Source organism: Ornithorhynchus anatinus, chromosome 4 (genome assembly GCF_004115215.2).
Source record: "Ornithorhynchus anatinus isolate Pmale09 chromosome 4, mOrnAna1.pri.v4, whole genome shotgun sequence".
Taxonomy (NCBI): domain Eukaryota; kingdom Metazoa; phylum Chordata; class Mammalia; order Monotremata; family Ornithorhynchidae; genus Ornithorhynchus; species Ornithorhynchus anatinus.
This window is the reverse complement of record NC_041731.1, coordinates 6,885,059-6,912,054: the sequence shown is the minus strand read 5'-3', so window position 1 is coordinate 6,912,054 and position 26,996 is coordinate 6,885,059. Positions and strand designations below refer to the sequence as shown.

General features: G+C 52.2%; 1 long non-coding RNA gene and 2 other non-coding genes across 4 annotated transcripts; all 3 read left to right on the top strand.

Annotated features, from left to right (window-relative positions):
* The first annotated feature begins 1,007 nt into the window (after positions 1 to 1,007).
* Positions 1,008 to 22,443, top strand: LOC103168861. Of its 2 annotated transcripts, none has more exons than XR_003759051.2 (3): positions 1,008 to 1,119; positions 20,931 to 21,079; positions 22,199 to 22,443. It is a non-coding gene; the product is annotated as an uncharacterized LOC103168861 (long non-coding RNA). The 2 variants fall into 2 exon arrangements; XR_485550.3 differs by lacking the exon at positions 1,008 to 1,119 and adding an exon at positions 4,945 to 5,491.
* A 375-nt stretch (positions 22,444 to 22,818) lies between these two features.
* Positions 22,819 to 22,950, top strand: MIR30D (microRNA mir-30d). Its single transcript, NR_034771.1, has one exon. It is a non-coding gene; the product is annotated as a microRNA mir-30d (primary transcript).
* Positions 22,951 to 26,610: 3,660 nt separating this feature from the next.
* On the top strand, positions 26,611 to 26,721 carry MIR30B (microRNA mir-30b). Its single transcript, NR_034772.1, has one exon. It is a non-coding gene; the product is annotated as a microRNA mir-30b (primary transcript).
* The last annotated feature ends 275 nt before the right edge of the window (positions 26,722 to 26,996 follow it).

Below are 26,996 nucleotides of genomic sequence, written 5' to 3'. Positions count from 1 at the left end.
CGCTTAACAAATACCAACATTATTATTCTCCGTGCCTCAGTTACCTCATCTGTAAAATGGGGAGTGACTGTGAGCCTCACGTGGGACAATCTGATTCCCCTGTATCTCCCCCAGCGCTTAGAACAGTGCTCTGCACATAGTAAGCGCTTAACAAATACCAACATTATTAATCGGCCTCACGTGGGATAACCTGATGACCCTATATCTCCCGCAGCGCTTAGAACAGTGCTCTGCACATAGCGAGGGCTTAACAAATACCAATATTATTATTATTATTATAGTAGGCACTCAATAAATACGAATGAATGAAGGAATGACTGACTGAATGAATGAATAACCCCTTGATTTTATTTATTGCTATTGTTCTTGTCTGTCCGTCTCCCCCGATTAGACGTAAGCCCATCAAAGGGAAGGGACTGTCTCTATCTGTTAACGATGTGTCCATTCCAAGCGCTTAGTACAGTGCTCTGCGCATAGTAAGCGCTCAATAAATACTATCCGTGGCTCAGTGGAAAGAGCACGGGCTTTGGAGTCAGAGGGCATGGGTTCAAATCCCGGCTCTGCTACTTGTCAGCTGTGTGACTGTGGGCAAGTCGCTTCACTTCTCTGGGCCTCAGTGACCTCATCTGGAAAATGGGGATGAAGACGGTGAGCCCCACGTGGGACAACCTGATTCCCTTGTGTCTACCCCGTGCTCTGCACATAGTAAGCGCTTAACAAACACCAACATTATTATTATTATTATTATAATGAATGAATGAGTGGGTGAATGAGTGAGTGAGTGAATGAATGAATGAATGAATGAATGAATGAATGTCCGGGCGGCCTGCCTCGGCCTAAGGAAGCCCATGCCAGGCCAACCGGCGAGAGCGACGTGATGACGTCAGACGCCGTCAGGTTGGATGTCCCGCCGAGCTCGTTCCTCCTCCCTCCCCCCCCCGTCAGCTGATTGGTCTGAGCCCGCCCCCGCGGCCGCTGAGGGAACGGACGGGTCCATGTGGAGTCCGCGGGGGGGGGGAGGGGGGCCGAACCAAGGCCGCCGGGGCCGTCCGTGAGGGGCGAGCGGGACTAGGCCTGGGGCCCACCGAGGAGCCGGACGAGGCCGGGCGGGAGGACGAGGTGAGTGGCCGGCGAACCAGGGGGCCAGGACGGGCGCGTCGGTGCCAGCCGGGCACGGTGGGCGAGGGGGGGAAGGGGCCCGGTTTGGCCTTCACCCCGGCCCCCAGGGGGGCTGAGGGGGGCCATCTTCTCCCATAGTGCTTTGCGGCGGGCAAGACCGGTCCTGGCTCGGGGTTGCCCATCTGGCTGTCATGGGGCCTGCTAGCCATGGGCGACCGACGGACAGGACGGACAGGACGGACCCAATGACGCCATTGATGAGACGTGGATGGACTTCTTCCTCCCCCCCCCCCTCCCGTTTCAGGGCGGGCAGGCCCGGGGGCATCTCTTGGCGGGGAGGGCCATCCTGGAAGGGGGGCAGTTGGGGGGGGGAGGAGACTGATGAGGATAACATTAATGTGGAAAGCAGCGTGGCTCAGTGGAAAGAGCCCGGGCTTGGGAGTCACAGGTCCTGGGTTCGACCCCCGGCTCTGCCACTTGTCAGCTGGGTGACTGTGGGCAAGTCACTTCACTTCTCTGGGCCTCAGTGACCTCATCTGGAAAATGGGGATGAACTGGGAGCCTCACGTGGGCCGCCCCGATGCCCCTGGATCTCCCCCAGCGCTTAGGACAGTGCTCTGCACAGAGTAAGCGCTTAACACCAACATTACTATTATTACTTAACTTCCCTGTGCCTCAGTAACCTCATCTGGAAAATGGGGATGAACTGGGAGCCTCACGTGGGACGACCTGATTCCCCTGTGTCTCCCCCGGCGCTTAGAACGGTGCTCTGCACCTAGTAAACGCTTAACAATAATAATAACAATACTGTTGGTATTTATTAAGCGCTTACTAGGTGCAGAGCACCGTTCTAAGCGCCGGGGGAGATACAGGGGAATCAGGTTGTCCCACGTGAGGCTCACCGTCTTCATCCCCATTTGACAGATGAGGGAACTGAGGCATGGAGAAGTGAAGTAATAATAATGATGTTGGCATTTGTTAAGCGCTTACTAGGTACAGAGCACTGTTCTGAGCGCTGGGGGAGATAATAATGTTGGTATTTGTTAAGCGCTTACTACGTGCAGAGCACTGTTCTAAGCGCTGGGGTAGACACAGGGTCATCAGGTTGTCCCACGTGAGGCTCACAGTTAATCCCCATTTTACAGATGAGGTAACTGAGGCACGGAGAAGTTAAGTGACTCGCCCACAGTCACCCAGCCGACAAGTGGCAGAGCCGGGAGTCGAACTCATGACCTCTGACTCCGAAGCCCAGGCTCTTTCCACTGAGCCACGAGGGTCATCAGGTTGTCCCACGTAGGGCTCACTGTCTTCATCCCCATTTGACAGATGAGGGAACTGAGGCACAGAGAAGTGAAGTAATAATAATGTTGGCATCTGTTAAGCGCTTACTATGCGCAGAGCACTGTTCTAAGCGCTGGGGGAGATAGAGGGTATTCAGGTTGTCCCACATGAGGCTCACTGTCTTCATCCCCATTTTACAGATGAGGGAACTGAGGCACAGAGAAGCAAAGTAATAATAATAATGTTGGCATTTGTTAAGCACTTACTATGTGCAGAGCACTGTTCTAAGCGCTGGGGTAGATACCGGGTCATCAGGTTGTCCCACACGAGACTCACAGTCTTCATCCCCATTTGACAGATGAGGTCACTGAGGCCCAGAGAAGTGAAGCGACTCGCCCGCAGTCACACAACTGACAAGTGACAGAGCCGGGATTCGAACCCATGACCTCTGACTCCCAAGCCCGGCCTCTTTCCACCGAGCCACGAGACTGGGCGAATGGGCAGGGGGTGTGGGTCAACTGGTTAACCAAGTGTCCATCTCCTTGATTCTGTTTATTGCTATTCAATTGTCTTGTCTTTGTCCGTCTCCCCCGGTTAGACCGGGAGCCCGTCAATGGGCAGGGATTGTCTCTATCCGTTGCCGAATTGTCCATTCCAAGCGCTTAGTACAGTGCTCTGCACATAGTAAGCGCTCAATAAATACTATTGAATGAATAGCAAGTGCTCAATAAATACTATTGAATGAATGAACTGGGTAACTTTCTGTGGCTGGGAGTGGGCCAATTTGGAGGTCTCTGGGGGGGAAGATGATGCCGGCATTTGTTAAGCGCTTACTACGTGCCAAGCACCGTTCTAAGCACTGGAGAGGATACAAGGTGATCAGGTCGTCCCACGTGAGGCTCCCAGTCTTCATCCCCATTTTACAGAGGAGGTAACTGAGGCACAGAGAAGCGAAGTGACTTGCCCACAGTCACCCGGCTGACAAGTGGCTGAGTCGGGATTAGAACCCGTGACCTCTGACTCCCAAGCCCGGGCTCTTGCCACTGAGCCACGCTGCTTGTTAAGCGCTTACTATGTACCAAGCACTGTCCTAAGCGCTGGGGAGGATCCAGTAATAATGGCGGTATTTGTTGAGCGCTTACTAAGTGCCAAGCACTATCCTAAGCGCCGGGGGAGATACAAGGTCATCAGGTTGTCCTACGGAGGGCTCACAGTCTTCACCCCCATTTTACAGAGGAGGTCACTGAGGCACAGAGAAGCAAAGTGACTTGCCCAAGGTCACACAGTTGACAACTGGCGGAAGCGGGATTAGAACCCATGACCTCTGACTCCCAAGCCCGGGCTCTTGCCACTGAGCCACGTCGCTTCTCATTATTATTATTATTATTAGCTGGGTGTGGGTCCCTGTCAGTTTGCTCGGTCGTGTGGGGTTGTGGGAGTCGGTGTGACTTTGTGTGGGATGTGTGTGAATTTGTAGGTCTGTGTGTGGATAATAATAATTGCAGTATTTGTTAAGCGCTTACTCTGTGCCAAGCACTGTTCCAAGCGCTGGGATAGACGCAAAGCTAATCAAGTTGTCCCACGTGGGGCTCCCCGCCTTCATCCCCATTTTACAGATGAGGGAACTGAGGCACGGGGAAGTTAAGCGGCTTGCCCAAGGTCACGCAGCAGACGAGTGGCGGAGCCGGGATTAGAACCCACGACCTCTGACTCCCAAGCCCGGGCTCTTGCCACGAAGCCTCGCTGCCGTATGTGGGTCTCTGTCAGTTCGCACGTCCGCGTGTGGGTCCGTTTGGGTCGTTGTGACTTTGTGTGTGTGTGGGTCCGTGTGAATTTGTACGTCTGCGGGTGGGTCTGGGTGACTTTGTGTGTCTGTGTGGATCTGTGTGTGGGTCTGTGTGGATTTTCACGTCTGGGTTTGTGCGTCGGTCTGCTTGACTTCGTATATCTGTGTGAATTTGCACTTTCATTCATTCATTCAATAGTGTTTATTGAGCGCTTACTATGTGCAGAGCACTGGACTAAGCGCTTGGAATGGACAGTTGGGCAACAGATAGAGATTCGGGCTCACAGTCTAATCGGAGGAGTTTGCACTTCTGTGTGTGACTCTGTAAGCCTGTGTGTGGGGCTGTGTCTCCGGGGGTGGGGCTGTGTGACTTTGCGTGTCCCCGTGTGGGTCCCTGTGTGTGTGTGCGGGTCTGTGTGTGGATCTGTGTGTGGGCCCTTGTCTCGTATTTGTGGGTCTGTGTGACTTCTCACGTCTGCGTGGGCCTGGGTGTCTGTATGGGGTTGTCGTCGGTCTCCGCGACTTTGCGTGGCCGTGGGGGGATCTGGGTGAATTTTTATGCGTGTATGTGGATCCGCGTGTAAATCCGTATGTCTGTGTGTGGATCCGTGTCTCTGTGTGTGTGCGGGGGGGTGTTGGGGTGTGTGCGTGTTTCCATGGAGAACTCCAGAAAGTGCTGCCTGGTATTTTAGAGGAGTGCCCGGAATCGCATTCCTGCGTGTCCGAAGGGGCCATCTTACGGGGAGGGTCACCTTGGCACAGGAGCCGCCCCCGGGTGAGCCGGCGCACGCTTCGGGAGAGACCGGGGGCTGCGAAAGTTGAGACCGCCTCTTTTAGAAGGGGGAACCTAGGGCGGGTAATGGACGACTTCAAACTGAGAAGCTTGTGGGACTTGAAACTCACTTTGAGGATCCGGGAAACGTCCCCGGCGGAATTCAGAGCCGCCGGGAAAGGGCCCGGGGAGGACCGGTGTCTTGAAAAGTTGGTTCGAATACCTAAGCCAACGCCTTCTGAACTGTTGGGCCAACGAGGCGGTTGGTAAACGTTTTACAAACTCAGAAATGGGCGGGCGGACTTCCAGTTCGGGTTTCCGAGATGAAGACGAAAAGTTTTATTCCGGTCGTGGCCCCCAAAGGTGCCTCTTTAACCCCTACCTGGGTGTATTTCGATCCTCCTCTTGCCACAGCCTCTGTACGGGGATTGTTTCCGAAAGCCGTTTCTGCGAATCTTCTTCCACCCATCCAAACTGTGCGTCGAGTTCTACCTTGTTGGAATTGCAGTTGCGGAATGCCCTCTGATATGAAGGTAAATTGGAGGAAAGCAATTATGTTTTCCGGAGAATAAGGAAAACAGAGTCATTTTATCCTTCCAAATTATTTATAAAAACAGTGTGCTTCTTGAGGGATGGCTTAAAGCACTATTTTGTTAGCATTTCATTAAATTGCACTATTAGTTTTAGGGTTTATCTTACTTGAGTGAGTACGGTATAAAATAAAAGCAGGGGTAGTCTGTGCCCGCCTTTTCCCATCAGTGGCATATTTTTTGTGTGTGTGTTTAGTGTTTTCTACAAATGCGTGCTCAGGATCACAGAGGAGATTTGTAAATAGCTTCCTTTTGGGAAATCAGTGTGGCCTAGTGGAGAAAGCACTGGCTTGAGAGTCGGGGACTTGGGATTTAAACGCAGCCCTGCCCCGCCGTGTCTGCTCTGTGACCTTGGGTAAGTCACTTCACTCCTCCTTGCTTGTTGCCTCACCTGAAAATGGGGGTGGCTTGTTCCCTTCTTCTCCTTACACTGTTAACTCCGTGTGGGGCAGGTTATCTTGTATCTACCGCAGTGCTTAGTTTGGTGCTTGGCACATAAGCAATTAACAAATATCACTGTTATTATTGTTATTGTTTGGAGTTTTGGGAGTAGAGATAACTGATGAAGAAATAGCTTGAAACTTTTTAGAAGTTTTGTTTTGGCACCCTTCCTCCCTCAGCCCCCCCACCAAAAAAAAAAAAAATAGGCAAAATGTAACACCTGAAAATCGTTTTCTTGCTTCTATATTGGTCTTTTAATCCCAGAAGCGTTTTAGAGAAAAGTGTTTGGGTTACCAATTTCATGGAAGTCATCGCACTCTGTAGGTCTGTTGGAATGAAAAGAAAACAAGTTGTATTTATTTAAATGTCATCACATAAGTACCCACTGCAACTTCTGTTTCACTAGTCTACGAAGACTTGCACTCCACCCCCCAAAAAGTACTTTCTTGGAATTATTTGCTGCCTTGTGAATTCAGGGACTCTAAAATGCACCCAGAAATGATCTCTTTACTCTTTTTAATGAATAGAGTTCAGAATGCCTCAGGGAACCTCTTTTTTGTGTAGAAGTCTTCCTTTTTACTTGTGCTTTCTGATCATTTCTTAGAAAATGGTGCGTCTGTGTGAATTCCCACACGCATGTTTGGGTCAGCCGATTTCAGAGAACCGATTTGCCTCTCCTCCTTCCCCCACCCCCAACCCCGGCCCCTCAACCTTAGAGCTGGCCTCTAACCAAACAGCATTAACCCCGCTTTGAATGCATGGTATTCAAAGTGGCCTAGTTTTGAAAATGCGTTATCTGATGGAGCAGTGATATGATAGTTAATGCAGGATTGCTGTAAGTACCTGCTCTCAGTTAGTTTCCTGTAACTGTTAACGTAAGGGTGCTGAACTGTTATTTTCAGTCTGTTGACTCTGGGTAAAGGGGGTGACTTTCGGGGAAAAAAAAATGCTCGGGAATCTTTGTACATCTCCCCAGCTCCCGGCTACGTAGAAGTGGAGAGGATACGTTGTACGGACAAAGTAGTAAAATGGCCTCGAATCTTTGGAAACGTTCATCTGGACACACATTCCCCAGGACTGCCGCCTTGTTTTTGCGATCGCACAGTTCTGTTGTTAAATACATGAGGGTGCTTCATATTCATGGTCATCGTGAAATATTTATTGTTCAGTAAATAAAGGCTGTTAAGATAGTGGTACCCATTCTTCAGATAGCTTGCATTTTTCCCCACAACACTCGATCATCTCCGACTCCCTGCACTGGAGGAAGAAAGGAAATAGAAGCCGTGTTCTTCCTGATTACAGTGGACTCAAGCCAGAGTGTTCCAGATTTTAAATCAAGGGTGGGGAAAGGAAGGGGCTGTTAGGGGAAACTGAGGTACACAGAGGAGGTGCTCCTGGGATGCAGCTAACGGTCCCAGTGGCACCATCTTGGAAAGAAGGACATTTGAAAGTAACTGCGGTGTTTGTGAAACCCTTAATATGTGCCGTCCACTGGGCTAAGCGCTGGGGTAGGTTCAGTAAAATCACATCAGGCACAGGCCCTGTCCCACATGGGGGCTCACAGCCAAAGGGGGAAGGAGAACAGGTATCTTATCTCCATTTTCCAGAGGAGGAAATAAACGCAGGGAAGGTGAGTGGCGAGGCGGATTAGTCAATCGACCAGCCAACAAATCGGTTTTAATTTATTGAGCGCTTCCTGGGTGCACAGCACCGTAGTGACTGCTCGGGAGAGTTCAACACAATCGAGTTGGTAGACGTGATCCCTGCCCACAAGGAATTTACAGACCAGAGAGGGAGAGAAACGGCTTAGGGAGAAAGGGAGGTGAGGATGTGGACTTTTAAAAGGCCGAGGGGCAGGGGGTTGGGTGAATCTCTTGACGCCCTGTCTTCTGTTTCCTCCATTAGGTCGTACTAATCGATCAGTGGTATTTATTGAGCGCTTACTATGTGCAGAGCACTGTACTGAGCGCTTGGGAGAGTACGGTCCCTAACAGAATTAGCGGCACTGGACTGGGTGCTTGGGGGGCAGAAAATAAGGAAGTGATTCGTCCGGTGTCCACAAGAAGCTTACGCTTTAATGGGGGAGACGGGATTAAAAACATTTACCACTGGACTACTCAGAATAGATACCGAGGTGCCGTTGAATAAACGTGCTGAGGCCGAAATGGCCTAATGGAAAGACCTCAGGCCTAGAGGTCTAATCTAATCCCACTTTTCTGCTCTGTGACCTTGGGCAAATCACTTAACTTCTCTGTCCCTCATCTGCAAAATGGGGATTTCAATATCTGTCCTCCCTCCCACTCAGGCTGTGAGCCCCATGTTGGACCTGAATTTCTCGTATCCACCCCAGCGCTTAGTACAGTGCTTGATGCATATTAAGCGCTTAACAAATACCACAGTTATCATTATTACAATACATTCATCCTCGGTAGGCCGTAAGCTCCTTTTTAACAGGGATTGCGTGTACCTACGGCTGTATTATCCTTTCCCAATCACCCAGGACGGGACTCTACCCGCGGTGATTGCCCACTAAACGCCGTCGACGATCAATTCGGCGCCTCTCGAGTTAACCGATGGGGTTAGAGGCCTACATTCCACCGGACGTTATATGCCCCCGTGGTACGGCAACCGGTTCAATTGTTGTAAACACAAGCGATGTGGATTTTCAGATTTTATTTTCCCGTTAAAAGGCCAACCTCATTCAGTACTCTCAGGAAACCCTGAGAGCTTAGAAAAGATAAGAGTGTACAGAATCCCAGCTTTAGCTCGCGAAGCCTCTGTCGTCAGGGGTTTGGGATTGAAGTAGTGATAGACGTGCATTCTTCAAGCCGCCGGAGTTGGCCGAGGAATTCTGTAATTCCCGGTTGGCTCTCACGAGCTTGACGACCCCGATGATTTTGTCAATCCAGAGTATGGCGGCGTAGCTGATTGATATTAATACCTGCCTTAATTTTACAAGGTGGGGTAGCGGCCACCAACTTATTAAGTCGGAAGCACCCCCTCGCTTAAGGAGGTCAACTTTAATGTGCTTCATTTGGTCTCTTTCGTCCATCGCTCGGACCTAGCGAGTGCCGACTGTCCGCACCGTATTAAGCTCGGGAGAGGACAGTGGAGTTAGCAGACGTGATTTCTGTCCCCAGGGAGCTTACTCTGTGGCCGGCGAGACGGAGACCGAACTAAATTTCAGATAGGAGGAAGAAGGAAAAGGGGCCGGTGCTGAGCAAACGGAGAAGCCGAGAGAAGGGGCTGGTCACCCCGTTTTGGAAAAACAACTTGTTTTCCTACCCAGGTAACCAGAAACGGGGTTAATGATTAATGGAAATGAATTTTCCGCCACTGTATCTTTAAACCAGCCAGGACGGAGGAAGTCCCAGATGCGGTCCCATTCTCACACACGGCCCTGGGCAGCCCCAGCGGATGGATCGAAAGGGGAGGAGACTGGCAGGGATTTTTTTCTGTTTTTCCCTCTGACTTCCAGAGCGGAGCCTGGAGTTCCCACGCCCTGTGCTACTCCGCAGGGTGTTGGAGCTGCTCTCTAAGAAGCAGGTGCCAAGCCCTTCGTTATTATCGATCCTACGTTCTCTATAGCTGTGTGTGCACGTATTCCTCTGCACTTGGAGGCCTCGTGTGTTTTTGGTTGTGGCGGGACTTATTTTCATCCGTGTGCCAAGTCCCAGGAATTACACACGTGTTAGTGGGGAGGGCAGAGGGGGAAGGCCTTCATATACCACGTCGAAAGCGAGGACCCGGGCGATCCACCGCCATCTCCCCAGCGGGCTCCTGCAGGGTGGAAGGGAAGAATTCAAAAGGACACAACGGATTTTAGTTTCAACTTGCCAAGGTGTTAGAACCGTTAGCGATTTCCCTTCATAACGAGGGCGCGTATCGGACAGGAGCCTTGAAGGTTTTGGCGTGACCTCGTGGGAAGGGGGGGAAAGACTCGAGATGGCCACAACAGAGTTGTGGCTTCTATAGCTAGTGCTTTTACAGCGTGCTAAAAGATGGTCAGAAATACATGCTCAGGGACTGGATTAAATAGCGATGCTTCCTTTGAATGCGCAATTTGGTTGAGTTCTTAACCGCCTAGCTCCGCACGTGCCCGGGGAAAGCCATTTTGGGAAAACATTGTATGAGTTATCACAACTTTGCGGTCGGGTCTTTTTTTCCCTCACCGCTCCTCTCTAGACTCCCGGAAGGAATCTGGAAACGTAACCACCCCGGGGGACGCAGTTGTTGGCAAAAGGAAAATTGAGACCAAACCTGTTTTCACTTTTACAAAAGAGAGCTTTTATGTGTTTTGTGTCGTCGTCGGTCAGTCCTGGAATTTTAGCTTCCGTTCGGCAACGCGACCTTCTGTGCGTTTTTTCTCCGTTTCACCTGTTCCGCTTTTTCTCTCTAGGCTCTGTTTTAGCAGCGTTTGGCCCTAATTAGAAGAATATCGTTGTTGGCGAAATGTTAAAGTAGCACAGAGGAAGCGTGGGCCGATATTGTTCTGCATGCCTGTGTTTTTCCCTAGCCAGTTTTAGAGACTAGGACGGTAGGATTCGATAACTTTGTTATAAACGGAGAGGAGAAAGCTTTCAGGCGGCGCCATTAAGGACGACAGAGCAACTCTCCTTCCGTGTTCCCCTGGCTGTGGGAGGGTGTTTCTTTCATTAACCTGGTGTCACGTGAATGGACTTTTCCTTTGGCTAGTTGATGTGTTTAAGACACCCAAGTAAACTTGGGTCTGTGAGTAGATGGTGATGTGGTGAGCAGAATTTAGGCGAGATCAAGCGACTTGTCCCCCCGGGCCAGTTTGAAGCGCTGCCCGAGGGGTGTGAGCGTTGCGGCGGTCCAGCCAGGGTGTGAGCGTTGTGGCGCTCCAGCCAGTGTTGCGAGGGGAGTAGGCAGTGGTCTCCATAAGCTCAGACATCCTCTGCTCAGCCCCCTTCCGCCCGCCCAGGCCTACCCTGTTCGCTCCAAATGCCAAGTGCCGGGGCTCGATCTCATCTGTCTCGCCGCCGCCGTCCCGCCTCTGGCCTGGAACGCCCTCCCTCCTCCTGTCTGACAGCCAGCGCCTTATTGACGGCCCATCTCCTCCAAGCGACTTTCCCTGACCAAGCCCTCCTTTCCTCCTCTCCCTTCTGCATCCCCCTGATTCGCTCCCTTTATTCACCCTCCTTCCCAGCCCCACAGCACGTTCGGGTGCGTATCTGTAATTTTATTTCTATGAACATCCGTCTCCCCCGCTGAGCTCGTTGTGGGCGGGGAATTGGGTCTGTTTATTGCTGTACTCTCCCAAGCACTTAGTACTCTGCACACAGTCAGCACTCAGTAAATACAATTGACAGACAACTGGAAGTGGGGCGTCGGGGGGTCCACCCGCGTGGCCGAATTTTAGGTTTCAGCCCAGTGGACGGGTCAGGCTCTTCATGTGGGCCGGGGCCGAGATCTGTTTCTTCAGCTGTGGTTGCTCAGCCTCCTTGGGATTTTGCCTTCCGTCCCGCGGGCTTCCAAGTTGTTGCCGGCCCACCGCCTCAGGTGCTAGCCCGGATCCACTCTACCCTTGACTCGTGGAGGGCCGGGATCGCGCCTACCAATTCTGTTGTATCGGACTCTCCCGAGCGCTTGGCTCAGTGGGAAGAGCATGGGCTTTGGAGTCAGAGGTCATGGGTTCGAATCCCAGCTCTGCCACTTGTCAGCCGTGTGACTTTGGGCAAGTCACTTAACTTCTCGGTGCCTCAGTTCCCTCATCTGTAAAATGGGGATGAAGACCGTGAGCCCCACGTGGGACGACCTGATTCCCGTGTGTCTACCCCAGCGCTTAGAACAGTGCTCGGCACATAGTAAGCGCTTAACAAATACCAACATTATTATTATTACAATGCTCTGCACACGGTAAGCGCTCAGCAGATGCCACCGATTGATTAACTGGCCACACAGATGGTGCTTGGTCTCCCCTCCCAGCCCTCAGGCCTGAACCACTTGGCGAACCCCGTCTGTCCCCGGGCACCAGCCACCGCTGGACGAAGGTCCCGGCCTGTGCGGTCAGCTCATTATCAGCAGGGACCGTGTCTAATCATTCGGTTGCGTTGGACTCTCCCAAACGCTTAGTACAGTGCTCTGCGCGCCGTAAGTGCTTAGTAAATACGATTGAGCGACTCGCCCAAGGGCCCAGAATAGACGAGTCGCCGAGGTGGGATTAGAACCCAGGCCCTTCCGACTCCCAGGCCCGGGCTCTGTCCACTAGGCCAATCTGCTTCTCTTGAGATGGGCCTCCTAGCCCCGCCGGAGCTTAGGTGATCTGGAGCCGGTGGTTTTTCGTGATTTAGAGTGATCACGTCTAGTTAGTTGGCTCAATTTGAAACTGTTCTTCGAGGCTTCTGCTTTGTTTAACTGCCGCGGGAGTCGCCGTCCTCTCGCTCCGCAGAATTCTCGTCATCCGAGGATGGAAATGCCGGTGGACACGCTGAGGAGGTCTGTTCTCATCAACGTGACTGCGTTTTCAAATTCAGACCCCTCAGAAAATGCGTCCTGGGAAGGAGCTGGCTGGGCTGCGATACCGGAAAAGAGGGAGCCTCGCTTTCCCCCCGACACTTTTTCCGCCGGAACACCGCGGTTCCTGCGAAATCCACAGACGATTTTTTTCCAGAGTTACGTTTTTGCCCTCCCATTTTGTGTCGTCTCGTCCCCCCTCCGCCCCCACCCCGGGAGTGATATTGCGTTGCCAAGTTAGAGTTAAGATTGTATTTTGAGAAAACTGGATTATTCATGCTCTGGGTCAAGAGGCAGAACAGAGGGTTTACTTTTCTCACACGAGAAATGTCCAGCTGTTTCATTTTTGATTTTGGAAGAATTACACAATGAAACGACAAAGCTTTGAGCCTGTCACAGATCGAAGGTTTGTTGAATGTTATGGGGGGGGAGGGGTTTAGGGGGGATGGATGGGGGTTGGGGGAGGCCTTCAAAGGAACCGCTCCTTCATGATTGAAAGAAGATTTTGGTGTAGAGCAAGAGCCACTCAGCAGTTTGCCCGGTGACTGACCTCGTTGCCCCCTGAGGGGAATTCTTGGACGCTCTCTCAAGTTATTGGCCTGGCTTCCAACTTGACGGGCCAAGGTGATGGGGGACGTGCGCCATTGTGGAACTGGTCCTTTCCAGGATCCTTTCTCACCCCGTTGATTGGGCCCACGCTAGCGGCCGAGGAGAACTCTTCTCCAGCGCTGGACGCTTTCTCCAAGAGCTTGAATACCCTGAGGCGGAGAATGAGTAAACCGTGTGGCCAGTCGAGGAGAACGTTCAGCTGCCTACACAGCTCCCCTGGATTCCTTTTTATCGGCGTCGGGTCTCCCGTTTCAGAAGACGGTCCCTTGTCCCCCCCGACCGCGGGTGACGTCGAGCTCTTTCTTCGGCTGAGAAATAGCCGTTCTCCATTTCAGCAGATGGCAGAACTGGGCGGGGAGGAGGGTTTAAATTGCAGCTGGGTTGGGTGGCACTGGCACCCAAGCCCGCCGCCCGTCTGGGCGGAGACCCCGGCCCGTCTGGAGCCTGAGGTTTTTGAAGGGATTCCGTCGGTCCGGGACGACTAGAGGGAATGGGAATCAGCCGGGTGAAGCTCCGAGATACCTTCCGGCCAGCCCCCGGAACCCGCGTCCTTTGGATTCTGCGGGGAGGAGAGAATCAGTCAGTCAGTCGATTGGATTTATTCAGTGCTTACTGTGGCAGAACTCTCTTGGCAGAGTTCAATTTTACTTGTGATAGACAACGTTCTCTGCCCACAAGGAGCCTGTAGCCTCGACTGGGAGACAGACATTAATATAAGGAAATAAAATCACAGGTATGGACAGAAGCGCAATGGGACTTGGGGTGGGGTGGATAAAGGGAGGGAATCTAAATGCAAGGGCCACGCAGAAGGGCCAGGGAGCAGAGGAAATGAATGCTTAGAGAGGGCTTCTTGGAGGAGATGTGCTTTTAATAGGGCTTTGAGGGTAGGGAGAGTGATTCGTCTGTTGGATATGAAGGAGTCGCCTTAGTACAGTAGTGCCTGGCACACTGAAGTGCTTAACAAATAACATTTAATTAAAAGAAAAGGAGAGGGAGGGAGTTCCGCAGGCTAAGCGAAGCGTACGCCGTCAGTCGATCCAGACTAATACTAAGGTTGGTATTTGTTAAGCGCTTACTATGTGCAGACCACTGTTCTAAACGCTGGGGTAATCAGGTCGTCCCACGTGAGGCTCACAGTTAATCTCCATTTTACAGATGAGGGAACTGAGGCCCAGAGAAGCGAAGCGACTCGCCCACAGTCACACAGCTGACAAGTGGCAGAGCCGGGAGTCGAACCCACGACCTCTGACTCCGAAGCCCGGGCTCTTTCCACTGAGCCACGCCGCTTCACGATGCCGTACGTTAACGTGTCTATGTTGAGTGAAATGCAAGCTGCGATGGGTCCGACCATTTGGGTCTGAAAGAAGGAAGACGGTTCGGGCTGTATCTGAATGTTTTCAGGTGGACCGTGTAGGGGCAAAGCCAATCCATCGATCAGTGGTATTTATTGAGCGCTGCCTATGTGCAGAGCACTGTCCTAAGCGCTTGGGAGAGTAAAATACAACAGAAGTAGCAGGCACGTTCCCTGCCCCTGGGGGAGACTAGACATTAGTGGGAATAAATAAGTAATTTATAAGATGTAATTTAATGACATGTACATAAATGTTTTATGGGTTTTCTTTCCCCCTTTTCCCTTCCTTCCCCTCAGGCGTCAGAGCGCAGCCAGAATTTGGGGAGTTCTTTGAATACATTGAATTTAAAGAACACTTCTTCTTTTCCCGTCACTCATCAGCCCTGTCCTCCCCACACCGCCCCAGAGGACAAAAGAGGCAGAGTTCCGTACATTTTTTTTTAAATGGTATTTAAGCACTTATTGGGTGCCAGGCACCATACTAGGTGCCGGGGTAGATACAAGCAAATCAGACTGGACACAGTCGATGTCCCACCTAGGGTTCATAGTCTTAATCCCCATTTTATTCATTCATTCATTCAATAGTATTTATTGAGCGCTTACTAGGTGCAGAGCACTGTACTAAGCGCTTGGAATGAACGAGTCGGCAACAGATAGAGACGGTCCCTGCCGTTTGACGGGCTTACGGTCTGAACGGGGGAGACGGACAGACGAGATCGATGGCGATAGATAGAGTCGAGGGGAAGAACATCTCGTAAAAACGATGGCGACTAAATAGAATCGAGGCGATGTACATTTCATTAACAAAATAAATAGGGTAATGGAAATATATACAGTTTTACAGATGAGGGGATCTGAGGCATGGAGAAGTGAAGTGACTTGCCCTAGATCACATGGCAGACGAGCGGGGGAGCCGGGATTAGAACCCAGGTCCTCCGACTCCCAGGCCCATGCTCTACCCATTAGGCTACACTCCTTCCTTCTTTTCTTCTTTAAACCTCAGGACGGGGTAACTTCTTCCAAGTGGACACCGCGTCCAGTTCTCCTGGAACTCGGGGTGACATTCTCGCTAAACGTTGGAGCAGAGGCACGCAGTGTCCCACTGGGGCATCCTAGGCCCCATTTTGCGCCAGGAAAGTGAGTTTCGCTCAGCCCCAGGGCGCTCCTCCAAAATGTTCCTTCCTCCAACTCGCTCCCGGGGCTTCTCTTCCCTCCCGAGTCCCGGTGACCCCTGGAGCCGATCCACGCTGCCACCGGAAATCACTGAGCCGGGCATCAACGCGGCCAGTTCTGGGCCGGATTGCGGTGGGCCCCGGGCCAGCCGAGCCCTGGACAAGTGCCCTCCCCCTGTCGCCCCTGCTCACGCCGGACCCTGCCTATCTTAGGCAGGAATGACTATTTAAGAAGCGGCGTGGCTTGTGGCTAGAGCACGGGCCTGAGAGTCAGAGGGACCTGGGTTCTAATTCCGGCCCCTCCACTTGTCTGCTGGGTGACCTTGGATCAATCACTTCACTTCTCTGGGTCTCAAGGTACCTCACCTGTAATGTGGGGATTAAGAGTGCCAGTCCCATGTGGAACCTGATTAATCTCAGTGCTTAGAACAGTCCTTGGCACCTACTAAGCACTTAACGAGTACTATTATTATTCTTATTGTGATTATTATTTTCCCTGGGAGCTCTTCCCAGCACACCCTTGCCACCACGCAGATGGGGCCACCGTCTGTCCCTTTTAGTGGCACGCTCCCATCTCCCTCAGGTTGCCGGCCCTCTCCCTTCAGGTGCCCAGACTGGCCCCCAGCTGTCTTTCCCCAGCCGGACCTCCCGGGAGAGCATCGCGGCTTTGTCGCCTTCATCCTTTTCCATCGATCAGTGGTGTTTATTGAGCGCTTTCTGTGGGTAGAGCACTGTACTAAGCAGTTGGGAGAGTACAGTAGAGAAGCAGCATGGCTCAGTGGCAAGAGCCCGGACTTTGGAGTCCGAGGTCATGGGTTCGAATGCCGGCTCTGCCACATGTCAGCTGTGTGACTGTGGGCGAGTCACTTCACTTCTCTCTGCCTCCGTTACCTCATCTGTAAAATGGGGATTAAGACCGTGAGCCCCACGTGGGGCAACCTGATTCCCCTGTGTCTACCCCAGCGCTTAGAACAGTGCTCCGCACATAGTAAGCGCTTAACAAATACCAACATTATTATTATTACAGTACATCAGAATTAGCAGAATGTTCCCTGCCCATAATGTTCTCATAACAGTCTAGAGGAATAACTGTGGAATTTGTTAAGCACTTCCTCTGTGCCAGGCTCTACTAAGTGCCGGGATAGATGCCAGCAGATCGGGTTGGACACAGTCCCCGTCCCTCGTGGAGCTCACAGTCTTAATTCCCATTTTACAGATGAGGGAACCGAGGCCCAGAGAAGTGAAGTGACTTGCCCAGGGTCGCCCAGCAGACAAGTGGTGGAGCTGGGATCAGAACCCACAGCTTGCAGTACTAAATGAGCAACCTAAAATTAGACTCGAGTATATTATCATGGGAAAAATTAGGGAACAACTTAACCGACTGTAATAGAACGGGCAAAGTCATCTGTTTGATCGAGGAAGGTCCGAGGTGTGTTTTGGAAGTCGTAGCTCTTTAGGTTATTAGGCTACGCTCTTGCATGTTGGGATATGGCTTTGTACTGATTTATAAAATATCTCCTCCCATACCCCCGTACCCACGTAAAAATCACCAGTGGGGTGTTGTGAGTAATATATTTTCCTTTAACGTGAGATTCTTTGACTACTTTTAGACTACTGGGTAAATTTCATCCAAGGTCAAGAACACTGCCTCCTCCATTGCCAAGTTTTATCCAGGGAGCAAAGAAAAAAATTCAGGGAATGATGAAAATGCTTGTCTTGTTCATTAAGAGATCAGATAGTTTCTTACCTCTTCTCCGTTTTTCATTCTTACTCTCCAGCCAGATGTTCCACATCTCTTTGAAAGCTGCCTCGATTCCCTTGAAGCTCAGAGGCTTCGCCTGACCACACTGTTGTTTTTCTTGGTGTTGGCCCCGTATGATTTCTCCTCTATAAACGTGGTTACTCTGAAGAAAGGGCAATAGGCAGATTTGAAAATTTCACGGAAGACTCGTAATAATAATAATAACAGAGGTATTTATTAAACTCACACTATATGCCAGCCTCTGTACTAAGCCCTGAGGTGGATACAGGCAAATGATAATGTCGGTATTTGTTGAGCGCTTACTATGTGCAAAGCACTGTTCTAAGCGCTGGGGGGGATACGAGGTGATCACGTTGTCCCTCGTGGGGCTCACGGTTTTAATCCCCTTGTTTTTCTTGGTGTTGGCCCCCTATGATTTCTCCTCTATAAACATGATTATCAGGTTGGACCCAGTCCCTGTCCCCCGTGGGGCCCACCGTCTTAAACCCCATTTTTCAGATGAGGTAACCGAGTTCCAGAGCAGTGCATAATGATGGCATTTGTTAAGCGCTTACTATGTGCAAAGCACTGTTCTAAGCGCCGGGGAGGATACGAGGTCATCAGGTTTGCCCCACGTGGGGCTCGCAGTCTTCATCCCCGTTTTACAGTTGAGGCGACTGAGGCACAGAGAAGTGAAGTGACTTGCCCCAAGTCACCCAGCTGACAAGCGGGATTCGAACCCATGACCTCCGAGGACCCAGCCCGTGCTCCTTCCAGTGAGTGAAGCGATCTGCCCAAGGTCACTCAGCAGTCAAGCTGTGGAGCCGGGACGAGAACCCCCGTCCTCCCGATTCCCACTAAGCCACGCTGCTTCTCGGCTATGGCGGGATCTCAGACGTGTAACTTAACTCTACCCAGGGGATTGGGGCAGTTTGGCAGCAGTGTGACATTTTCGGGCTGCGGGGCGGCGGGAGTGACGGAGCTTGCCTGCCTGCAGCGGACAGATCCGGCGTCCCGTTCACCCGGAGAATTACGGCTACCGGGGAGCAGATGCAGACGTCGTCCGGGGACCCGAAGCTTTCTTGGAACGTCCTCATCTGCTCTTGTCCAGGAGCCTCGTGAGGGGGTGGTGGGAAGACTTAAGGGGGTGATCTTCTGGACCATCCAGCCTTTCTTCCCCGCACCCCCAAGTGGGGCCGGGTTGAGCCAACGAAAGTGGCCGACGGTGCCCTCGCCCCCGGATCTTCCCCGTGTCGGACATGGCGGGGGCCGGGGGCCAGCTGGACGTGATCGGAACTCAAGTCCACGGCGCCCCGGGCCTGCACTTGGCACTTGCCATCACCCTCTCGGATTTATTGAGCACCGGCCGCCTGCGGATCACTGTGCCGAGCGCTCGAGAGAGGACGATATGACGGTTGGTCTGGCAGCTCTCTGGAAGCGCGTAGTACGGTGCTCCGCCCACGGTAGAGTGCTCAGTAAGTGATACGTTGGTATTTGTTAAGCGCTTACTATGGGCAGAGCGCCGTTCTAAGCGCCGAGGGAATACAAGGTGATACTGTGGATGGGTTGGACGGAAGCGGAGGCCGCAGGGATTAGCCCCAGTCCCCCAAACCCCCACCCGACCGCGGTCTGGCGGAGCTTCCGGGAGTCGATCGATTAGGCCCTAATCCGAGGTCGGTTTTTCGAAGGTGTTGCTCTAACACGGAGCTGCCCGGTTAATACCGTTTGGGTGCAGCCTTGGCCCTTATTGCTAGTGGTGATTGATTTTACTGTATTTGTTCCCCCAGGCGGTCGAGAGGTTCATCCCGTTGAAATTTGTTTTAAAAAAGACGTGGGCCATTGTTCACTGCAGCACCTTTTGGTTCCGTCCTCCCGGTTTTCTGGAATTTGTGTTGCCGTCCCGCTAAGCAGCGTTGTGTGGAAGGAAGTTTTTTCCAAAGACAAAGGGAATTTCTATCATCGGGTCTTTTGTGGATGAAGCATCTGGTAAATGAATGGCGGGGTTAGTAGGTGACACACATTGCAAAGAAGGCCATTTTCATTATGGGAAGGGAAGGGAAAAATGTACAATTCCATTGAAGCGACCGACTAAGTTCGCCGTTAATGCCCTGGGAAATTTTTAACGGTGCCTTTTCCTCCCCTTTCTCCCTTGCTACTTCAGGGCATCAAACTAATCTCCGTTCGTCAGGATTAGCACCTTCTTCTCAGAATTGGATTGGTAAGAGGATTCCCTCTATTGGAGGACCCACCGTTCACCACTGAGAAGCAGCGTGGCTCAGTGGCAAGAACCCGGGCTTGGGAGTCAGAGGTTGCGGGTTCTAATCGCGGCTCTGTCACTCGTCAGCTGACTTGGGGCAAGTCACTTAATTGCTTTGTGCCTCAGTTACCTCATCTGTAAAATGGGGATTAAGACGGCGGGCCCCACGTGGGACGACCTGGTGACCCCGTATCTCCGCCAGTGCTTAGAACAGGACTAGTAAACATTTAACAAATACCATTATTATCATTGTTATTATTAATTCAAACATATTTATTGAGCTCTTACTCTGTGCAGAGCACCAGTGACCCTTACACAACCTAGGGTTACTTTTTATGCCCAGTTCCCCCTTTAGCTATTGATTAATCAATTGATTAAGCAAAATACCCTTGAGTGATTAACCCATCATAGGATTTCTTAGATGCTAGGTGCAGAACACTATACCTAGCACTTCGGTGAGAACAGTAGAAGATGAGATCCCTGCCCTTGAGGTGCTTACAGTCTAGTGGGGGAGACAAAATACAAGATATTTTGTAGAAGAGACAAAGTGGTGTAGATGAGTAAATGCTTAAATACTTGGATGTGTAAGTCGAGATGAATAACTATGTGTGTGTGTGTGTTGTTTCGTGCATAAATATGTTGTTGACGCAGAAGTGCCACGGTGATGGTTGGAGGGAGGTGACGGGAGAGAAGAAGAATGAATCGGGGAAGGTTCCTTCGAGGAGACAGGATGTCAGAAGGGCTCTGACGATGGGGAGAGCCGTGGCCTGGTGGGAGTTTCTAATGAGGAGAGGGAGGCGGGGTAGACTAGAGCGGGACCCAGTGGGACTGACATTGTGTCCACCCTATTATGATAACTGTCTTAGCGGGAAAACGGGCTTAATAGGAAAAAAAATATGCTAGAACCTGGATCCCATTAGGGTTCAGCCCAGAATTAGCCAAGGAGAATTTCCATCAGGAAAAGACAGGGACTCAGGCTGGAGGGCCACTTACCATGTCTTAATCCTGAAAGGGCTGCCATCTGTAAGATACTGGCTGTTCACAGTGCCCAGGCGTAAAATCACGACGGCACGTGACATGACGCCACGCAGATTAACCACACTTCGATGCCTGGATGGAATCGGTTCCCCCACAACGCGCATCTTGGCCGCGGGCTCCGGGAGGGGCTGCTCGCCGTCGGAGAGCTCGGCCCGCTCTGCTGACGGCTCACGTCTGGCTGGATAGAAGGGTCACCCAGCCCGTGGCGTCGGCCTCGGCCTGAGCCCGCCAACGCCTCATCTTCCACACCCTGACGCCGTCGGGAACGTGCCCTGATGATGTTTTTGCTTTTTCAGGCCTCGGTCACCGGCGCATTGGAGTCAGCGGGTGGCCAGGCCCGGTCCCCGAGCCGGACCCCCGATGAGCTGGTTACGGACGGAGAGAACGGGAAGGGATAAGACTCCAGGAGAGGACCAAGGGGTCACGTGGGCTGTGATCCATACAGGTGAGTTTCGGAGTTCTCTTCCCGCTGTTTTGATGCCAGGTTGAGAAGATACTTCGGGAGGCTCAGTCGGTCAGTGGTATTTATTGAGCGCTTACTTCACGGAGAGAGTGATGCACCAAGCACTTGGGAGAGTACAAAGTTGTTAGTAGACACAGTTCCTGCCTTCAGGGACCTTATAGTCTATTGCGTTCAAAGCACTCTGTGCTAAGCGCTTGGGAGAGTGCAGCGGTCACGTTCCCTGGCCAGAAAGAGTCAGCCTGATCGGTGGGGAACATCTCGGGTGTGAACGATCATGGGCGCCATTTGGGAGGGCGGTAAAAGTAGCGCAGGCAGGCGAGACCAATCTTTTTGTTGTTCAAGCGGGCGGGCTCAAGAATCCCTCCCTGCCCACCGACCTGGACCTCAAGAAGCTGTTAGATTTCCTCTAGGATCAAAAGGTCTCCCTAGCCGGCATGCAGGGTCAAGGAACGAGGATAAACTCCACGCCTCTTCTGACCTGAAGTGGGTCGGCATTTATGGAAGTATTTAACTTAAGCTTGGGCGTGGCAGGAGTGAGATTCCCTGAATTGCTCGGAGCCAAGTGTGTATGTGGAGCGTAGCAGAGTCTAATGAACTCCCCCCTTCCTAATCAGCAGGCGGGGCCTCGGCATTCCCCCCTTCGCACCCTCAGTTGAAGAATCGGGACTGCCCAAGAGACAGGTTTGTGCGTTGTGTTTGAATTGAAATGGGGAGAGAAGAAAGTTGTACCTTAGCTGTCATTGCGGTCACCTTCACTGATTGCTTTTTTAAGAACTTAAGTATTAAGAGGAGAATGTGCAACACATGGTTCGCTGCAACTTACTGCTCAGCAGCCTAATTAGTCAAATACCACGCGCTCACCTCTGCATGAAATAACCGTTCCTTTCCGATTTCAAACCAGAATCTTCGTATCTAGAGCAGCCCGGAGAATCGTTGGTGTAAACGACCGTCGGATTTTGAAGCATCTGCCCCCCCAAAATAGCGAAGATCATCTGGGTGGTTTCAGAGACTGCATGAGGATTCCTCATCAGTCTCCGTCTCAGCTCTGGAAAGGCTTGGGCTGTTTACCTCACTTCAGTTTTTACAATTTTTTTTTTCCAGGAGATGACCCTTCTGCTTATCAACCCAAGGGGATGAAGTTTCAGCAGCCAAAACGACGGTTGAAACCAAGTCCAGCCCAAACCTGTGTTCTCCCAGGAGGCCCAGTGGGCGCCTAGTAAGGCCGTCTCAAGCCGGGCTCTGAAACGCTCTCTGCCCCGGTGCCAGACCCTCAACGAGTCCGTCTCGTACGTCGGGATTTTTGAAAAGAAGAAATCCGCTCGGATTCATTGGCTTCCGAACGTCTCGCCCGTTGCGATTTGGTTTCAATCCTTGGGATCGCTCTCTCTCCAAGGAGTCGCGTTCCTGTGGGAAAGTGTGCGGCAGATGTGCCGGGTTGAGCTGTGGCATTCTGTGGGTGTGAGGGCGGGGAAAGGCAGGCTACGCTGGTGCGGGACCCTCAGATGGAAAGTGTTCTCCCCCACGTCTCGGGGAGGGTCACCGGAATCGGGCCGTGACGCAGACTGGGAGGTTCTCCGAGAGCCTTCAGTGGGACAGCCCGGGGTCCTTTCTCTCCTAGTTACTACTGAAACGCATTCCGGATGTCCCGGGGGAAAGCGTGGGAGGGTGAGAGGGGGGAAAAGGCCCTTCCAGGTGAACATGATCCCCGCGCGGCATTTCCAGTTAGAAATTGCAGAGAAAGTCTGTGGCTGTAAACATCCCCGACTGGAAGCTGTAAAATACCTTCAAGCTTTCAGTCAGATGTTTGCTACCACTGGCATTTCAGAGTCATCCACCCGTTTCCCTTTTCTGGCATTTTAAAGAGTTTCTGCCCGAGGAAGGTGAACAAACCCAGGAGCCCCAACTTTTTTCCACGTTGCCTGCCGTCCACCAGAATCAATCTGTGGTATTTCGGGAGCACTTCCCGTGTGCGGCGCGTGATGCCGAGCGCTTGGGAGAGCACGATGACAACAGGGTTGGTGGATACGTTCCCTGCTCACTGTCTAGAGGTTTAGCAGAAGTTACATCTGGCTCATGATAGCTGTTAGCGGATCTAAGGAAATTCACTCCCCAGTCTTAAGAAACAACTCTCCTTTTTATCTGAACGCCGCCACCGCCCCGAGAGAATTTGGTTCAAATTCACAACTTCACCGTGGGTTCGGCTTCTGACTGAATTCAACTCCGGGTTCCTCATCTGTACTCTCTTCCCAAACAGGCCAGAGTTTGAGTATCTATATTCAAAAATGGATTCCTTTACGTGGAGATGTGTGGAATCAGTGGTATCGCTTGAGTGCTGGCTGGGGAGAGAGCACTGTTCAGCACTTGGGAGAGTAAAGTATATTAGAGTCGGCAGACTGGCTCCCTGACCACAAGGAGCTTCCAGTCTGCAGGGGGAGACCGTCATTTAAATCCATTAGAGAAACAGGCAGCAGTAGAACATAAGGATGCGACGTACGTGCTGTCGGGGCCGGGGTGAGTGTGAAAGTCCTTAAGGGGTGCGCAGCCGAGTGCTTGGTGGACGTGGAGGGGAGAGGAGGGTGGCGTGGTTAGTGCTGTTAGTTACCCACAGGGCTGAAACCCGGGGCGGGGAGCCTGCCTGTGGGGGTGGGAGGCAGAAATAACCGAAAGCCACGAGCAATTTCAAACCCTTATCTCAGCCAAGGCTTTTAACTTCTCCGCCTCAGCAGCTCTTTTCACCCAAGCCGCTCCCGAGGAGCCACGTGGGCTGGTTTTGAACGTCCCCTTCCTTGGGTGCCCGGGTCATCCTCTGTTGGAGGTGACAGCGGGCACTGAAATGGCCAAGAGATCCACAGCTGGAAGGAGGCGGAGGAGCCAAGGGCCGGGACGATCCGCTCCCTGGGTAATTAAACCCCTGGATAATTTGAGAGTTGGCTGTGTCCTTTTCAGGTGAATGGGTTTTAGCCCCGAAGGTAATTTGGCAGCACTAAAGCAAGAAAACTGGGCCCACAATGTGATTTTCACCAGCAAAGCTGCTGTTCAGTCACGTCACTCTACTAAGACTGCATTTGCCCTCAAAAGTAAGCGTCCACCGAAATCAGAGCGGCATTTTATGAAATAATTAGGCCACACTCTGCTTCTCTGTGTTCATAGGGGTGTTAGTGCTCCCAACCTTTCTTCTTCGTTTTCCTCTTTTGGTAATAGATCAACTTGGCTCCCACCAAACAGTTTTATTTATATAGTCTTTATGTTGAACTGGAGCCCCGTACTGGGTACTGCTCACAAACGCAAAAGTCCACGTGAGTTTCCAGGGTTGATCGTTGGAAGTGGAAAATACCGACCCCTCTGGAAAAACAAACAGCAACTCTGTTCTATTTTTTTTCTTAGAAAGTAGCGCTTCCTGTTGTTCCTTCTCTGTTAAACTGGGGGTGGCAGGGGGTCCTCTCTTTATTGGTGAAATACAATGAGACTTGAAGAGGAGGTTGGGGGTCTCTGAAGTACCGTCCCTTTCTGTGAACTGCGTATGTTTCTCGGGAGTGACTCTTTCCCAGGGATTTCCGAATCTTTTTGAAATTCTCGCTCCCTGCCCAGCCGCTCTTCACGCTGGCCTCTGTGGGAAGTGTCTCTGCAGCGTGGTCCTCAGCTCCACAAAATGGGACGCAGTCTCGATTTGGGGATTGGGGGCGGGACCCTGCAACAGTTAGATGCGCCCCTGCCCCGATCCCACCCACCCCAGCGGAACCCGCACCCGGGATGCCCGGGCCAAACCAGAAGGGAGCCCGGGCCAGAGTGGAAGGGAGGTTGGGTGTTGTTTTCGGAGGGTGCTGCCGTGGCACGTAGGGGCTTCGTGGAAGGGCATCTGGGAATTGTAGGCCCAGCCTCCTGGGATGTCCATCGCGTGGCTCGGACCCTGCTCCCCCTCGGCCTGGCTTCGTGGGTCCCACTCAGAGCAGGTTCCGGCTTCGGCGAGAGCGAGCCGATCTGATGGCTTCAGGCGTGGGGAGGGCCCTGGAGACCTGGTGGGGAAGATTGCGGGGAGCAGCACGCACGTTCTGTCCACGTTGTTGTTTCTTTTCCAGTAATATTACCCTTTTCTAATCTGCGGGTTAACGCTAGGAAGAGCGATGGTGATGACGCAACATTCCCAGGAGCCGAAAGTTTAAAATGCGGATTTATTCATATGCGGTAATAAAGCGTGGCCTGAGAGTTTCCAGAGGTGAATTGGAGAAAAAGAACCTGAGCCTGAAAAGTAGTAAATTCCTGTCTTAAAGCCGACGCCTTGTGTTCAGAATGCCTTGCTGGTGTTGGAGACTGTTATCCTCTGTAATTCTGAATGTTCTTATGACCGGGCATGAGCTACTTTTTCCTATCTTGCAATCTCCTTTCTTGGGTTTTAATTTTTGTGAGCCATCCACCCTCAGCAGCCCGATAGTACATTCAGTGCTTATTCAGCCCGCGAGGTTCTCCCAGCGAAGCCTCCCCGATCCGTTCTTCCGTTAACTCTGGCGGTCCGCGTCGTGCTGTTAACGACGGCCCTTAGGTCAGTGTGGGCCGCCGGCTCTGTGGCTTGATGCCCGCGGATGATGTCTGCCTGCTTCAACCGGCAAGCGTGGGGCTTGTGATTCTTATTTTAACTTAGAAGGAATTCTGATGGGTGCCGCTGAATTGGGAATTTTTTTTTTTTGCTTTAAGAGGAGCCCTCTGATCCATCTTAGCATGGCTATACTGGCCCCCTGTGAGCTGGGACCACGTCTTCTATTTTAATCGCTTGTCCCCAAGCTTCTCCCAGCAGAGTGCCATCTGGGTACCCGGGAGGTGTTCAGTAAATCCCGATGATCCCGATCAGTTCATCAACCGGTGGTATTTACCGAGCGCTCACTAGGCGCAGAGTACTAAGCACCTGGGAGAGGATAATACAACAGAGTCGGTGGACACAATCCCTGCCCACCGGGAGCTCAGCCTGGAAGAGGTGGTTCTGCTAATTCTGTTGTACTGAACTCTCCCAAGTACTTAGTAGAGTGCTCCGCACATAGTACGGGCTCAATAAATATGATTGATCGATCGATTGATTAAAGAGTTTTGGGAGAAAGAAGATCTGAGTCTCCTTTAGGCAAAAAACTATGAAAGAAAAGGATCCATATGCCAGGTTTCCCTGAAGAATTAATCGCCGTCCTCACTGAGTGCTGGGGGAGGAGGAACGTGAGTGGAATCAGAGACGATGTTCTCACAGCAACGGGCTTGTAATTGCGGCGGACGTACCTGACCGTTTTTCACGTTGAGTCTACATAATCGAGAAGGTCCCGGTAATTTGGCGTCGAAGTCTCGGCACCGGCGTGCCCAGGTACTCGTCGGCAAAGGTCTCCGGAGTCCCCGTTGCTCTAGGCAGGGGAGGGCCGGGGTTGAGCCGGGGCCGCCCCGAGCCAAACGTACGGCGGTACGACAGTCGATCCCTTCGGCCCCTCCGCCGTCCGGCCCGGGCTGCGCGTCCCGGCTCCGGCCAGACACGCCGATGGAGCCCGGCCGGCAAAACCGAGTTCGAGTTCATGTAAACATCCTACACTCAGCTGTGACCCACCCAGCGGCTGGGAGGGGGATGTTTGCTTCAACCGACTTGGAACCGCAGCCGGAAGACCCTCCCCGTCCGCGGACGGAGCGGGAACGGAGCGGCTCGGCTCTCATTTCCCTCCCAAGCTCAGCTCTGGTAGAACCTGGCTCCTGGGTGATATCGCGTGGCTCAGGGGAAAGAGCCCGGGCTTGGGAGTCAGAGGTCGTGGGTTCGAATCCCGGCGCCGCCACTTGTCAGCTGGGTGACTGTGGGCGAGTCACTTAACTTCTCTGTGCCTCAGTGACCTCATCTGTAAAATGGGGATTAAAACTGTGAGCCCCACGTGGGACAACCTGA